We start from the raw sequence: 14,687 nt of genomic DNA, 5'->3' as shown, positions 1-14,687 counted from the left end.
CCTTGTGATATTGAGTAAGCCTCTTAACCCTTCATTGCCTTAGGTACAAACTCAGACTGTGAGCCCCCCCCCCCCTGTCCTGGGATGCTGCAGTTCAGTGTTCTGTACTCCCTGCATATCCCCTCTCCCCTGAAATGGTGCAGGGTCTCACTCCCTCTCCCCGGGGATGCTGCAGGGTCACTGTTCTGTACTCCCTGCATATCCCCTGTCCCCTGAAATGGTGCAGGGTCTCACTCCCTCTCCCCCGGGATGCTGCAGAGTCACTGCTCTGTTCTCCACGCATATCCCATCCCCTCTCCCCTGAGATGGTGCAGGATCAGTTCACCCCCTCTTCCCTGAATGCTACAGGCCACTGCTCTGTACTCCCTGTGCATCCCTCTCTCCCAGGCTGCTACAGGGCCACTGTCCCCTGCTCGTTCCCTCTTCCCCTGGGTAGTGCAGAGTCTGACTGCTCACCCCCTCTCCCCTGAGATGGTGCAGGATCAGTTCACCCCCTCTTCCCTGAATGCTGCAGGCCACTGCTCTGTACTCTCTTGTGCATCCCTCTCTCCCAGGCTGCTACAGGGCCAGTCCCCTGCTCGTTCCCTCTTCCCCTGGGTAGTGCTGAGTCTGACTGCTCACCCCCTCTCCCCTGAGATGGTGCAGGATCAGTTCACTCCCCTCTTCCCTGAATGCTGCAGGCCACTGCTCTATACTCCCCGTGCATCCCTCTCTCTCCCAGGCTGCTACAGGGCCACTGTCCCGTGCTCGTTCCCTCTTCCCCTGGGTAGTGCAGAGTCTGACTGCTCACCCCCTCTCTCCCCTGGGACGGTGCACTCTTACTGCTCCCTGTTCACTCCCTCTTCCCCGGGATGCTGCAGGGTCACTGTTCTGTACTCCCTGCATATCCCCTCTCCCCTGAAATGGTGCAGGGTCTCACTCCCTCTCCCCGGGGATGCTGCAGGATCAGTTCACCCCCTCTTCCCTGAATGCTGCAGGCCACTGCTCTGTACTCCCTACATATCCCCTCTCCCCTGAAATGGTGCAGGGTCTCACTCCCTCTCCCCCGGGATGCTGCAGAGTCACTGCTCTGTACTCCACGCATATCATATCCCATCCCCTCTCCCCTGAGATGGTGCAGGATCAGTTCACCCCCTCTTCCCTGAATGCTGCAGGCCACTGCTCTGTACTCCCTGCATATCCCCTCTCCCCTGAAATGGTGCAGGGTCTCACTCCCTCTCCCCCGGGATGCTGCAGAGTCACTGCTCTGTACTCCACGCATATCATATCCCATCCCCTCTCCCCTGAGATGGTGCAGGATCAGTTCACCCCCTCTTCCCTGAATGCTGCAGGCCACTGCTCTGTACTCCCTGCATATCCCCTCTCCCCTGAAATGGTGCAGGGTCTCACTCCCTCTCCCCCGGGATGCTGCAGAGTCACTGCTCTGTACTCCACGCATATCCCATCCCCTCTCCCCTGAGATGGTGCAGGATCAGTTCACCCCCTCTTCCCTGAATGCTGCAGGCCACTGCTCTGTACTCCCTGTGCATCCCCTCTCTCCCACCACCGTCCCCTGCTCGTTCCCTCTTCCCCTGGGTAGTGCACAATCTGACTGCTCACCCCCTCTCTCCCCTGGGACAGTGCACTCTTACTGCTCCCTGTTCACTCCCTTTTCTTCGGGGTGATGCAGGGACGTTGCTCTTTGCTCATTCCTCTCTCTCCTCGATAGTACAATGTTGCTGCTTTGCTCCCCAGGCCAGTACACACCCGGGGCTCTTCCAGTTACGGCTCCTATCTGATCTGAGATCCGAGGAGGGGAGTCCCGGGCCCGAAGCGCCGCTCTGGATGGCTCGCTCCTGAACTGCACGGCTCCTACATCCACCTGACAACTCCAGCGAGAAGACGTGGAAACGCTGCCAGACTGATTCCCTCTCAGTAATAAAATAACACCCAAAACTCCACCACCAACTCAATTCCTCACTAGAAGGACTAGAGCTCTCTCTCTCTCTCAGGCCCAGAGATGCACTAAACACTCTGCACAAACACAGTCCTTCCCTACACCTTCCCCCTTCCTGCTTCCTCCTGCTGCCAGCAGCTTCCGGTCACTCTTAAGGTAGACTGGCAGCAGAGCTTTTAAGGTAGGCTGCTTTCCTCCAAGCCCCCACCCCTGTGGGCCAACACTTCACAAGACCAGAAGAAACACTGCACCAGTGATTTCACAGTAAGAATACCGAAAGGTCATTTTAAAACAATACAGGAACGTAAGACCTTTGAAATAAGAATGATTGAATATTTTGACACCCAAGCCAGGGGCGTAGCCAGACAACAGATTTTGTGTGGGCCTAGGCAAGAAGTGGGTGGGCACCAAGTGTTAGGGTTACCATATGGCTCCAGAAAAAGGAGGACGGATTGAGCCAGCCGGGTTTTACTTCCATTGCTTTCAATGGAAGTAATTGAGCCAGCCGGTTGGCTCAATCCGTCCTCCTTTTTCTGGAGCCATATGGTAACCCTACCAAGTGTTCTCCCCCACCCCACGCAGCACCACCAAAAAAAAATTATCTCAGCTGGTGAGAAAACGCTTCTTTCCACCTTGACAGTCTGCAGCAGGCATGCGCTGAAGACTGAGAATGCACAGGTGCCAGTATCAAAGAGAGTAGCGTTTTCATTACCATCAGGGGGAAGTCTTCAGCTGGCGGAGCTTGGGATCCTCACCAGCTACCACTAAACGTGTGCTACTGTTGGGTGGGCCTAAACCCACCTGTGGCTACGCCACTGCACCCAACAAACAGGACTTAATAAGGATCTGGGTTTTCTAACCCATTATAAACCATAAAGCTGTATTTCTCTGTTTATTACCCTCTTCTCACCTACCAACACCCATCCTGTTAGAATTTCAATAAAATGCTTTGATGTCCCCATGCATACCCCCACCCTCCCACTCTGTCAGACTGTCAAAGTAATGCTTTGATGTTTCTCTTATATATACTATCTGCTACCTCATTTGCTTCTTTCCGATCTGACGAAGTGTGGTAGCCGTGTTAGTCCACTCTTAAGGTTATCAATAGAAATCAAACAAAATAAAACATGGAAAAGAAAATAAGATGATACCTTTTTTATTGGACATAACTTAATACATTTCTTGATTAGCTTTCGAAGGTTGCCCTTCTTCGTCAGATCGGAAATAAGCAAATGTGCTAGCTGACAGTGTATATAAGTGAGAACATTCAAGCATTGCTATGACAGTCTGATAGGATGGGAGGATGGGGGTGGGTAGGAAGTATGCATGGGGACATCAAAGCATATCATTGGTATTCTAACAGGGTGGGTGTGGATAGGTGAGGGGAGGGTGATCAACAGAGACATACAGCTTTATGGTTTATAATGGGCTAGGAACCCCAGATCCTTGTTAAGTCCTTTCTGTTGGGTGTTAAAATATTCAATCATTCTGACTTCAAAGGTCTTACGTTCTTGTATGGTTTTAAAGTTACCTTTGAGGATTCTCACTGTGAAATCACTGGTACAGTGTCCTGGTCCTGTAAAATGTTGACCAACAGGCGTGGGAACCCTGCTGGCACCAGCATTGTTTATATGATGTCTATGTAAATTGAATCTTGTCTTAAGCATCTGGCCTGTTTCTCCAATATAGCATCCTTCATTACATTTTTTACACTGAATGATATATACCACATTGGAAGATGAGCAAGTGAAAGATCCCTTTATGTTGAATATCTTTCCTTTGTGGATGACTTTGGGGTCCTGTGAAATATTTTGGCATAGTTTGCAACTGGATAAATTACAGGGAAGTGTGCCCTGTTCCTTTTCAGTTTGTGAAGGAAGTTTACTTCTGATTAGCTTGTGTTTTAAATTGGGTGGCTGTCGGAAGGCCAGTACTGGTGGGGATGGGAATATCTCGTTCAGTAATTCATCCTCCTGGAGTATAGGTTGTAGATCTCTTATGATTTTCCTCAGTTTTTCCAGCTCTGGATTGTATGTCACTACAAGCGGGATTCTGTCTGTGGACTTTTTCTTTTTGTACTGTAGCAGATTCTCCCTGGGTGTTTTGAGGGAGGAGGCAATATTCTTGGAGATTATTTTGGGGTTGTAGCCCTTCTGTTTGAAGGATTCAGTCAGGGTTTTAAGGTGTCTGTCTCTGTCCCCTGGGTCAGAGCAGATACGGTGGTATCTTGTGGCTTGGCTGTAAATGATGGATCTTTTTGTATGTGAAGGATGGAAGCTGGAGTTGTGGAGATAGCTACATCTGTCTGTGGGTTTCTTGTATACAGATGTTTGTATACAGCCATCACTGATTGAGACCGTGGTGTCCAAAAAATTGACTTTTTCTGGGGAGTAGTCAATTTTGAATCTGATTGTAGGATGGTATGTATTGAATGCAGAATAAAATTGTTTCAGATTGTAGTGACATACAATCCAGAGCTGGAAAAACTGAGGAAAATCATAAGAGATCTACAACCTATACTCCAGGAGGATGAATTACTGAAAGAGATATTCCCATCCCCACCAGTACTGGCCTTCCGACAGCCACCCAATTTAAAACACAAGCTAATCAGAAGTAAACTTCCTTCACAAACTGAAAAGGAACAGAAGGGCACACTTCCCTGTAATTTATCCAGTTGCAAACTATGCCAAAATATTTCACAGGACCCCAAAGTCATCCACAAAGGAAAGATATTCAACATAAAGGGATCTTTCACTTGCTCATCTTCCAATGTGGTATATATCATTCAGTGTAAAAAATGTAATGAAGGATGCTATATTGGAGAAACAGGCCAGATGCTTAAGACAAGATTCAATTTACATAGACATCATATAAACAATGCTGGTGCCAGCAGGGTTCCCACGCCTGTTGGGCAACATTTTACAGGACCAGGACACTGCACCAGTGACTTCACAGTGAGAATCCTCAAAGGTAACTTTAAAACCATACAAGAACGTAAGACCTTTGAAGTCAGAATGATTGAATATTTTAACACCCAACAGAAAGGACTTAACAAGGACCTGGGGTTCCTCGCCCATTATAAACCATAAAGCTGTATGTCTCTGTTGATCACCCTCCCCTCACCTATCCACACCCACCCTGTTAGAATACCAATGATATGCTTTGATGTCCCCATGCATACTTCCTACCCACCCCCATCCTCCCACCCTATCAGACTGTCATAGTAATGCTTGAATGTTCTCACTTATATACACTGTCAGCTAGCACATTTGCTTATTTCCGATCTGACGAAGAAGGGCAACCTTCGAAAGCTAATCAAGAAATGTATTAAGTTATGTCCAATAAAAAAGGTATCATCTTATTTTCTTTTCCATGTTTTATTTTGTTTGATTTCTATTGATAACGATCTGACGAAGAAGGGCAACCTTCGAAAGCTAATCAAGAAATGTATTAAATTATGTCCAATAAAAAAGGTATCATCTTATTTTCTTTTCCATGTTTTATTTTGTTTGATTTCTATTGATAACTTTTAAGAGTGGACTAACACGGCTACCACACCTCTCTCCACATTCTAGCAACGGTACGCAGTGCTGCTAAGTCGCCCAGTCCAGCCGCAGTATCACCTTGCATTTGTCCACATTAAATTTCATCTGTGCGTCCAAATGACAGACGAAATTTAACGTGGACAAATGCAAGGTGATGCACATTGGAAAGAATAATCTGAATCATAGTTACCTGTTGCTAAGGTCCACCTTGGGGGGTCAGCGCTCAAGAAAAAGATCTGGTTATCGTTGTAGATAATACGCTGAAATCTTCTGCTCAGTGTGCGGTGGTGGCCAAAAAAAAACAAATAGGATGCTAGGAATTATTAGGAAAGGGATGGTGAATAGGACCGAAAACACTATAATGCCTCTGTAACGCTCCATGGTGCGTCTGCACCCAGTGGTGTAGCAAGGGCGACTGCCACCCGGGGCGGTTCGCCGCTGCGCACCCCCCCAGGTGCAGCCCAACACCCCCCCTCGGCGCATCGATACCCCCTACGGGTGCAGCATGCCCCCCCTTGGCGCATCGATACCCCCACCCCAGGAGTGCATTGTTACGTGCTGGTAGCTGCATCTGCTCCGCTGGTTCCCTGCTCTCTCTGCCCCGGAACAGGAAGTAACCTGTTCCGGGGCAGAGTGAGCAGGGAACCAGCAGAGTCGACACCCCCCAGCGGCGTGCACCCGGGGTGGACTGCCCCTCCCACCCCCTTCCTACGCCACTGTCTGCACCTTGAGTATTGCGTTCAGCTCTGGTCACCATATCTCAAAAAAGATATAGCAGAATTAGCAAAGGTTCAAAGAAGAGCGACTATAATGATAAAGGGGATGGAACTCTCATAGAGAGGAGGAAAGGCTAAAGAGGTTAGGGCTCTTACAGCTTGGAAAAGAGAAGGATGAAAGGAGATATGATTGAGGTCTACAAAATCCTGAGTGGTGTAGAACGAGTAGAAGCAGTGGTGTACCAAGGCGGTGGGGGCGGTCCGCCCCGGGTGCACGCCGCTGAGGGGGTGCCGCGCGCCTATTGGCTTAGTCCGTTCGTTCCCTCCCTGCTGCTCCCTCTGCGCGGAACAGGTTACTTCCTGTTCCGGGGCAGAGGGAGTAGCAGGGAAGGAACGAGCGAACTCAACCAACAGGCGCGCGCACCCCCACCCCCCAGCAGGTTAAAATGCACCCGGGGGGGTGTAATTTCGCCAGGGGGGGCGCTGCACCTGGGGGGGTGCATCGGCGATCCGCCCCGGGTGTCAGCCTGGCTAGGAGCGCCACTGAGTAGAAGTAAATCAATTTTTTACTCATTCCAAAAGTACAAAGACTAGGGGATACTCAAGGAAGTTACATGGAAATACTTTTAAAACAAATAGGAAGAAATATTTTTTCACTCAACGAATAGTTAAACTCTGGAACTCTTTGGAGGATGTGGTAACAGCAGTTAGGGAATCTGGCTTTAAAAAAAGGTTTGGACAAATTCCTGGAGGAAAAGTCCATAGTCTGCTATTGAGGCAGACATGGGGAAGCAACAGCTTGCCCTGGGATTTGTAGTATGGAGTGTTGCCACGATTTGAGTTTCTGCCAGGTACTTGTGACCTGGCTTGGCCACTGGGCTAGATGGACCATTGGTCTGACCCAGTATGGCTACTCTTATGTTCTTATGTTAGTGCCAGGGAACGAGACTTTCAGCCAGTCCTAGTTTTGAACTTTCATCCCAATGTAATGTGGTATTTATAGTCCTCAATTCTACACTGTGTAATCAGCGCAGCAGGTCCCATAAGGCATAGGAATGGGCTTTTCAAGCCTCCCTCATGAAATTGATTTTTGGCCATTGTTAGTTCGTTGTTTATTTTAAAATTTAAAATGGTTAAGCTTTTATCGTTAACTCTTAAGCCTTTTGTTAATGTAACTCATGTTACTGTTAAATCTAATACAATGTAAGCTGCATTGAATCAAATGTGCTTTTGAAAAATGCAGCATATAAAAATACGAATAATTGAAATGAAAGTAATAACTTGGCTGCTCTGAGAACAGAATGGGCTACTGGGTCCACAATGCAACCAACGTTTTGCAGTACACAGCATCAGAAAGTTAGGAACTGGTGAGAGGGGATAGGGAGAGGGCAGAGGTTGGTTTGTTTTGCCCTCAAACCCCTCCCCCCAAACCAAGATGTTCTGCTGCTTTTGCCATTAATTCAGCAATCCCAAATCTAACATTCTCCCAACAGAACAGTGCAGGCAGGGTTTGCAAAGTTTGTCCTGGTGGACCCAAATGTTTGAGTATCCTATCCACAATTGATAAAGTAATAATCTGAATCTGCCAAGTCTCCAATTTATGCATATGTTTCATGCATATTCATTTTGGATATCCTGGACAACCTGACTTCCAGGGTTGCCAGGTGGAAAATTTTTTTCCAGCCCACTGGAGCCCAAAAAACAGCCCAAAAACCGCCCAAACACAAACCCCGCCCCTGACACCCCCACCCCCGCGTCATCACCCCCGCCCCCGCCGTCATAAACCCCGCCCCCGCCGTCACCGGCCCCGCCTCCCACGTCACCGGCCCCGCCTCCCCGTCATCGGCCCCGCCTCTTACGTCATCGGCCCCGCCTCCCCGTCATCGGCCCCGCCTCCCCGTCATCGGCCCCCGCCTCCCACGTCATCGGCCCCGCCTCCCACGTCACTAACCCCGCCCAAAACGTCATTAACCCCACCCAAAAACGTCACTAACCCCGCCCCCCCCGCGGCCGAAAAAAACCGCCCGAAGCACAAAAACCAGCCCAAAAAACCGCAACCCGCCGCGGGCAAAAATTTCCCGCGGCGGGTCGCGGAAAACCGCCCAATTGGGCGGTAAAACCGCCCACCTGGCAACACTGCTGACTTCCTATGAGCTCCCTGAGGGCATGTTTGGGAAGCCCTGTGCTAATACAAGACATCCTATATAATAAAACTGTGATAACCACAGTGTCTGCCCTTACATGAGGAGGCCGCCAGAGGGCGCTCTCCTAGGTAAACCGGGAAAATGCCCATTCTGGCCAGTAGAGGGAGCTCCAGAGAGATAGCTGGAAGAGTGAGAAGAGTCTTCTAGGCCAGATCTTTCTGGAACCAGAGGGGCGAGGTCTCAAGAGGTGGGGAGGTTTATTGGACACCTCATAAATAGCTTCCTCTTAGCAGAGGAGAGAGGTTTGCCCGAAAGAGAGGAGTTTGCCCAAGGGAGAGGAGATGGGAGCCTGGAGGCCGGAATCCGGAACTGTGTGTCCCAGGGCGGAGGAGGAGTGACTGTGTGTCCAAGAGGGAAAGCAGGCTGGAAATCCTGGGGTAAGAAGTCCCTGAAGTATTGGGGTGGGACTGTGTCCTCAGTACTGGGAAAGAACTGGGTGTTCAAGGGGAAGGACTGTGGGTCCCCAGTACTGATATTGGAACTGTGAAGGGTTTAAAAAGAACAAACAGCCGTGGGGTAGAGGATAGGACCGTAGTGAATAAAGTGTGTCCTATCCAGGGGAGGTGGCTGTTATACCCTGAGACCCAGATGTCCCCCAGTAAATGGTCTCAGGGGGGTGAATCGCAGTCCAAGAAGAGTTGGAAAGCCAGGTTCCCAAAAGACTGTAACCTAGCTCTTATAAACTGAATTTACATGCAACCAGCTAATTTGCATATTTTTGCAAGCAGAGAAAGCTGTGCTATCTTCCAGAGAAGGGTGACCAGGGGGCCCCACCAGAAGAACTGGTAAGGGGGATTGGTTACCAGGAGATACAGCGGGGAGGCCGGGCCAGGACTGAAGGTTAATGAAGAGGTCACCCTGAGGGAAAGGGGAGGCCCAAACATAGAGGCCTGAGTCAACGCAATCACAGAGAAGTCTGGTTTTAAGGTGGTTCCCTGAGGTAAAGGGCTGATGAGGCCAGGCAGGAGCCACTAGAGGGCTGCTGCACAGTGGAGAGCACCCCTGTGTGCTTACAAAATGCACTTCCAACATTCTGAAGCTGACTGCATGGTTGAGGCATTCCTGCTCTCTGTATCCATCTCCTGAATCGATGTCACGTACTTCCGGGTTCGTCACAAGCGGAAGTGACCAACCACACGAGGTTTCTCGGCTCCAGAATGTTGGAGGTGCATTCTATTAAATAAGATTGGTCAGTTCCTTGCAGCACAGCCAGAGCTCAGCATCCTGCACAGTAACGCTCAGCTGCCTCTCCGTCAGTGTTGCCAGGTGGGCGGTTTTACCGCCCAATTGGGCGGTTTTCCGCGACCCGCCGCGGGAAATTTTTGCCCGCGGCGGGTTGCTGTTTTTTGGCCTGTTTTTGGCCTTCAGGGCGGTTTTTTCGGCCGTGGGGGGGCGGGGTTAGTGACGTTTTTGGGTGGGGTTAATGATGTTTTGGGCGGGGTTAGTGACGTGGGAGGCGGGGCCGATGATGTGGGAGGCGGGGCCGATGACGGAGAGGCGGGGCTGATGACGTGGGAGGCGGGGCCGGTGACGGCGGGGGCGGGGTTGATGACGCGGGGGTGGGGGTGTCAGGGGCGGGGTTTGTGTTTGGGCGGGTTTTGGGCTGTTTTTTGGGCTCGATTGGGCTGGGAAAAAATTTTCCACCTGGCAACCTTGCTCTCCGTGGGTTCTCCTTTTTCTCTGCCCACCTGCAGCTCGCTCTCCGTGGCGCTGATCAGCTGATGGACGCAGCACTGAGGCAGACTCTTCTTGCCGCCAGCACCACTCTCCACGGGTCCAGCACTCATTCTCTCGCCACACCCATGCGAGACACCACAACAACGCAGCGCACGGAGCCAAGTACACCCTCGCAACTCGCTTTCCATGGCACTGATCAGCTGATCGATGTGGTACTGATGCAGACTCTTCCCGCCGCCAGCACCACTCTCTCCACAGGTCCAGCACTCATTCTCTCACCATGCCCACGCGAGACACCACAACAACGCAGAAACGCTGAGCCAAGTACACCCTTGTACCAAATTAGCTTCACACAGTTCCCTTTCCCCTTCCCCTTTCAGATATGCCCGCGTCTCGCCAAACACAGCACTGTGTGGGCCACATCAAAGAATCGATCGCACTCGCACCCAGTCTCACTCTCTGTTACATACACACAGTCGCACATTCACTCTCTCTCTCTCACACAGTTAGTCTCACACACACTCTCTCAAACATACACACTCAAAGGAAAACCTTGCTAGCGCCCGTTTTAATTTCTTACAGAAATGGGCCTTTTTTCCTAATTGTTCTAGATTCAACTATATATAGGATCAGAGCTGGTGCAAGGATTGTAGGCACCTTAGGCAATCTTTCAACCTTACACCCCCTCCAATTAACTTTCAGACATCTGCCCCCCCCCCAACACTCACAATCACCCCTACACCATGACTCCCAGGGTAAATGAACAGTTTTGAAAAAGTACCCCCTGTTTGTTCTTTGACTAGGTGTAACTATTAGGACAGTGATGGGCAACCTTTTGAGCTTGGTGTGTCAAAATTCGCCAAAAAACCGAGCATAACGGGTGGTGTGTCACTTCGAGAAAAATCACTACTACTAGGACTGCCCCCGGGCCCCCCCCTACCTGAGATTGCTGCCCACCCGAGGTCGCTGGGCCCCCCCTCCACCCGCTACCGGGCCCAGAACTAATCTTAAAGCCTCCTTTCACGTCGCAGCAAGCAGCAGCAGGGCAGACCTCTCCTCCTTCCTTCTGTGCTCCGCCCTCGTGGACGTTACGTCAGGCGAGGGTGGGACACGGAAGGAAGGAGTGGCCTGCCCTGCTGCTGCTTGCTGCGACGTGAAAGGAGGCTTTAAGGTTAGTTTCCGGGAGCGAGGAGGGAGGGCGGACCACACTGCGGCGGCGCCGCGTGTCATCAAAAATGGCTACGCGTGTCAGTGCTGACACGCGTGTCATAGGTTCGCCATCAGGGTATTAGGACCTGATGTTTTGCTTTGACTGCAGCTGTTCTTTGATGCCCCCTCCCCAGACCACTGCCTAGTCCTGCCTAATGGTTGGGTCAGCCCTCCATAGAACCTGATTTACTAATGCTTTTATCCCTTTCTGTGCTTATAGGAAATTAGCTTAGTAAATCAGAGAAACAAAACCAAACAAAAAAAAAAAGAAGAAGATAAGATGATACCTCGCCATTTTCAGCCAAGTCCTTGTGTCATACCTCATCTCATCAGGTTTTCAGGATATCCACAATGAATATTCATGAGTTAGATCTGCATGCAATTGAGGGGGCCATTTATTATTGGACTAATGATACATTTTTTTTTACTAGTTTTCAATGGCAATACCTTCTTCAGGTCAGAAAGCTAGTAAAAAAATGTATTTAGCTAGTCCAATAAAAAAGGTGGTATCTTATTTTTTGTTGTTGTTTTATTTTTATACTAGTAAAAAAAGCCCCGTTTCTGATGCAAATGAAACGGGGGCTAGCAATGTTTACTTCTGTGTGCATGTGGGAGTGTGTGTGTCCCTGCCCTCTGGTCTCTCTCCCCTCCCCCCTCTGAGTCCTTCACTGTTAAGAATAAAATTGCAGAGCATATACAAAAACATGGACTGATGAGACAAAGTCAGCACGGATTTAGTGAAGGGAAGTCTTGCCTCACCAATCTAATGCATTTTTTTGAGGGGGTAAGCAAACATGTGGACAATGGGGAGCCGGTTGATATTGTATATCTGGATTTTCAGAAGGCGTTTGACAAAGTGCCGCACGAAAGACTCCTGAAGAAATTGCAGAGTCATGGAATCGGAGGTAGGGTATTATTATGGATTAAGAACTGGTTGAAAGATAGGAAGCAGAGAGTAGGATTGCGTGGCCAGTATTCTCAGTGGAAGAGGGTAGTTAGTGGGGTCCCGCAGGGGTCTGTGCTGGGTCCGTTGCTTTTTAATGTATTTATAAATGACCTAGAGATGGGAATAACTAGTGAGGTAATTAAATTCGCCGATGACACAAAATTATTTAGGGTCGTCAAGTCGCAGGAGGAATGTGAACGATTACAGGAGGACCTTGCGAGACTGGGAGAATGGGCGTGCAAGTGGCAGATGAAGTTCAATGTTGACAAGTGCAAAGTGATGCATGTGGGTAAGAGGAACCCGAATTATAGCTACGTCTTGCAAGGTTCCACGTTAGGAGTTACGGATCAAGAAAGGGATCTGGGTGTCGTCGTCGATGATACGCTGAAACCTTCTGCTCAGTGTGCTGCTGCGGCTAGGAAAGCGAATAGAATGTTGGGTGTTATTAGGAAGGGTATGGAGTCCAGGTGTGCGGATGTTATAATGCCGTTGTATCGCTCCATGGTGCGACCGCACCTGGAGTATTGTGTTCAGTACTGGTCTCCGTATCTCAAAAAAGATATAGAATTGGAAAAGGTACAGCGAAGGGCGACGAAAATGATAGTGGGGATGGGACGACTTTCCTATGAAGAGAGGCTGAGAAGGCTAGGGCTTTTCAGCTTGGAGAAGAGACGGCTGAGGGGAGATATGATAGAAGTGTATAAAATAATGAGTGGAATGGATCGGGTGGATGTGAAGCGACTGTTCACGCTATCCAAAAATACTAGGACTAGAGGGCATGAGTTGAAGCTACAGTGTGGTAAATTTAAAACGAATCGGAGAAAATTTTTCTTCACCCAACGTGTAATTAGACTCTGGAATTCGTTGCCGGAGAACGTGGTACGGGCGGTTAGCTTGACGGAGTTTAAAAAGGGGTTAGATAGATTCCTAAAGGACAAGTCCATAGACCGCTATTAAATGGACTTGGAAAAATTCCGCATTTTTAGGTATAACTTGTCTGGAATGTTTTTACGTTTGGGGAGCGTGCCAGGTGCCCTTGACCTGGATTGGCCACTGTCGGTGACAGGATGCTGGGCTAGATGGACCTTTGGTCTTTCCCAGTATGGCACTACTTATGTACTTATGTACTTATGTACAGAGCCAGCGATTTGATTTCATGCTCTGCTGTTTTCCTTCACTGACTGTGTTACAGAGAGGGTGGGGCAGACACTCATAGGGAAACCGGATATCTCGCCCCCTTCACACTTCCGGCTGGAGGCTTCATAGAACGTTGGTGTTGCCTTTTATATAGAGAGATATTACCTTCAAAAGTGGACTTACACAGCTACAACACTATTTTATCCCTAGCTAGCAGTACACTAACTTTGTCTATGTGGAGTTGTTGAAGCATACAGTGTTTATGGAGCAGTGCAAGCTACTGAAAACACAAATGGGAGTTTATCCAAATGCACATGTACACGTGGCACTGTATTCCTCGCCAGCACACACCTACTACAATTAGCTAGTCATTGAGGGAAAACCTTTAAAAACAGACTTTTAATTAGCTGTCTTTTGAAGTTAGTTGCTTAAGCTTTTTGAAAACCGACCACTTCATAGCTGTGACATGGAACAGTGCTACAGTTGCAACTTATTCCTTTGTGGTACAGGTGAAAAAGAAAACATACCATAGAGTAGAAAAACAAAAAGAAAAGAGGCTTTCCAGTCTGCTTGTCCAAGAGCACCATCTATTGTTGAAAAGGTGAATTACTGTACTTTCATTTGTCCCTCAGACATATTCAGGATAGAGTAGGGATGGGGATAGAAAGTTCATGTGCATTTTCTTTCTCCATGGGTGTCCTTGGTCTTCTCCACATGATACACTATTAGTTTCCAGAGGAAGCACAATGGAAGTGAGATGGCAGAAGCCTACAATAGTGAGGCTAGTGTCATGTATGAGCGTAGGCAACTAGATTGTGTGTGTGGCAGCAGGGAATAAGTACATAAGTAATGCCACACTGGGAAAAGACCAAGGGTCCATCGAGCCCAGCATTCTGTCCATGACAGCGGCCAATCCAGGCCAAGGGCACCTGGCAAGCTTCCCAAACGTACAAACATTCTATACATGTTATTCCTAGAATTGTGGATTTTTCCCAAGTCCACCCAGCTACTTCATGTTCTCAGTAGTTTTCCAGAGGAAAGGGGGAGGTGAAAGCTAGATCAGTTTATCTGATTCTGTCCCAATAAGTCTTTGCAGCTGTATATTTTATTTATATGATTTGGATCTGATCCAGCAAAGCCAATAAGTCTTGACAATTAACTCATATCATGCTACATATTTCCCTATGTTGATTCCAAGTGACAATATTAATATATTTGGAACGAGGAATCACAAATAAAAAGCTACACTATTAATACTAACCTAACACAGAAGCATAATTCAAATGGACAGTAGCAAATATAACGGACTATTTACAT

General features: G+C 48.8%; 1 protein-coding gene across 2 annotated transcripts in view; it reads right to left on the bottom strand.

The window, feature by feature from the left end:
* The window catches only part of DOP1B (DOP1 leucine zipper like protein B), a 224,042-nt gene extending 222,018 nt beyond the window's left edge, over positions 1–2,024 (bottom strand). For both annotated transcript variants that reach the window (XM_030202211.1, XM_030202212.1), the window contains exon 1: positions 1,747–2,024. The gene's annotated coding sequence lies outside the window, so the exon portion shown is untranslated. The remainder of the gene's footprint in view (positions 1–1,746) is intronic.
* Between the last annotated feature and the right edge of the window lie 12,663 nt (positions 2,025–14,687).

Source organism: Microcaecilia unicolor, chromosome 4, assembly GCF_901765095.1.
Source record: "Microcaecilia unicolor chromosome 4, aMicUni1.1, whole genome shotgun sequence".
In the NCBI taxonomy this organism is placed as follows: Eukaryota; Metazoa; Chordata; class Amphibia; order Gymnophiona; family Siphonopidae; genus Microcaecilia; species Microcaecilia unicolor.
The sequence above is the reverse complement of the archived record's forward strand: the minus strand, read 5'-3'. Positions and strand labels throughout refer to the sequence as shown.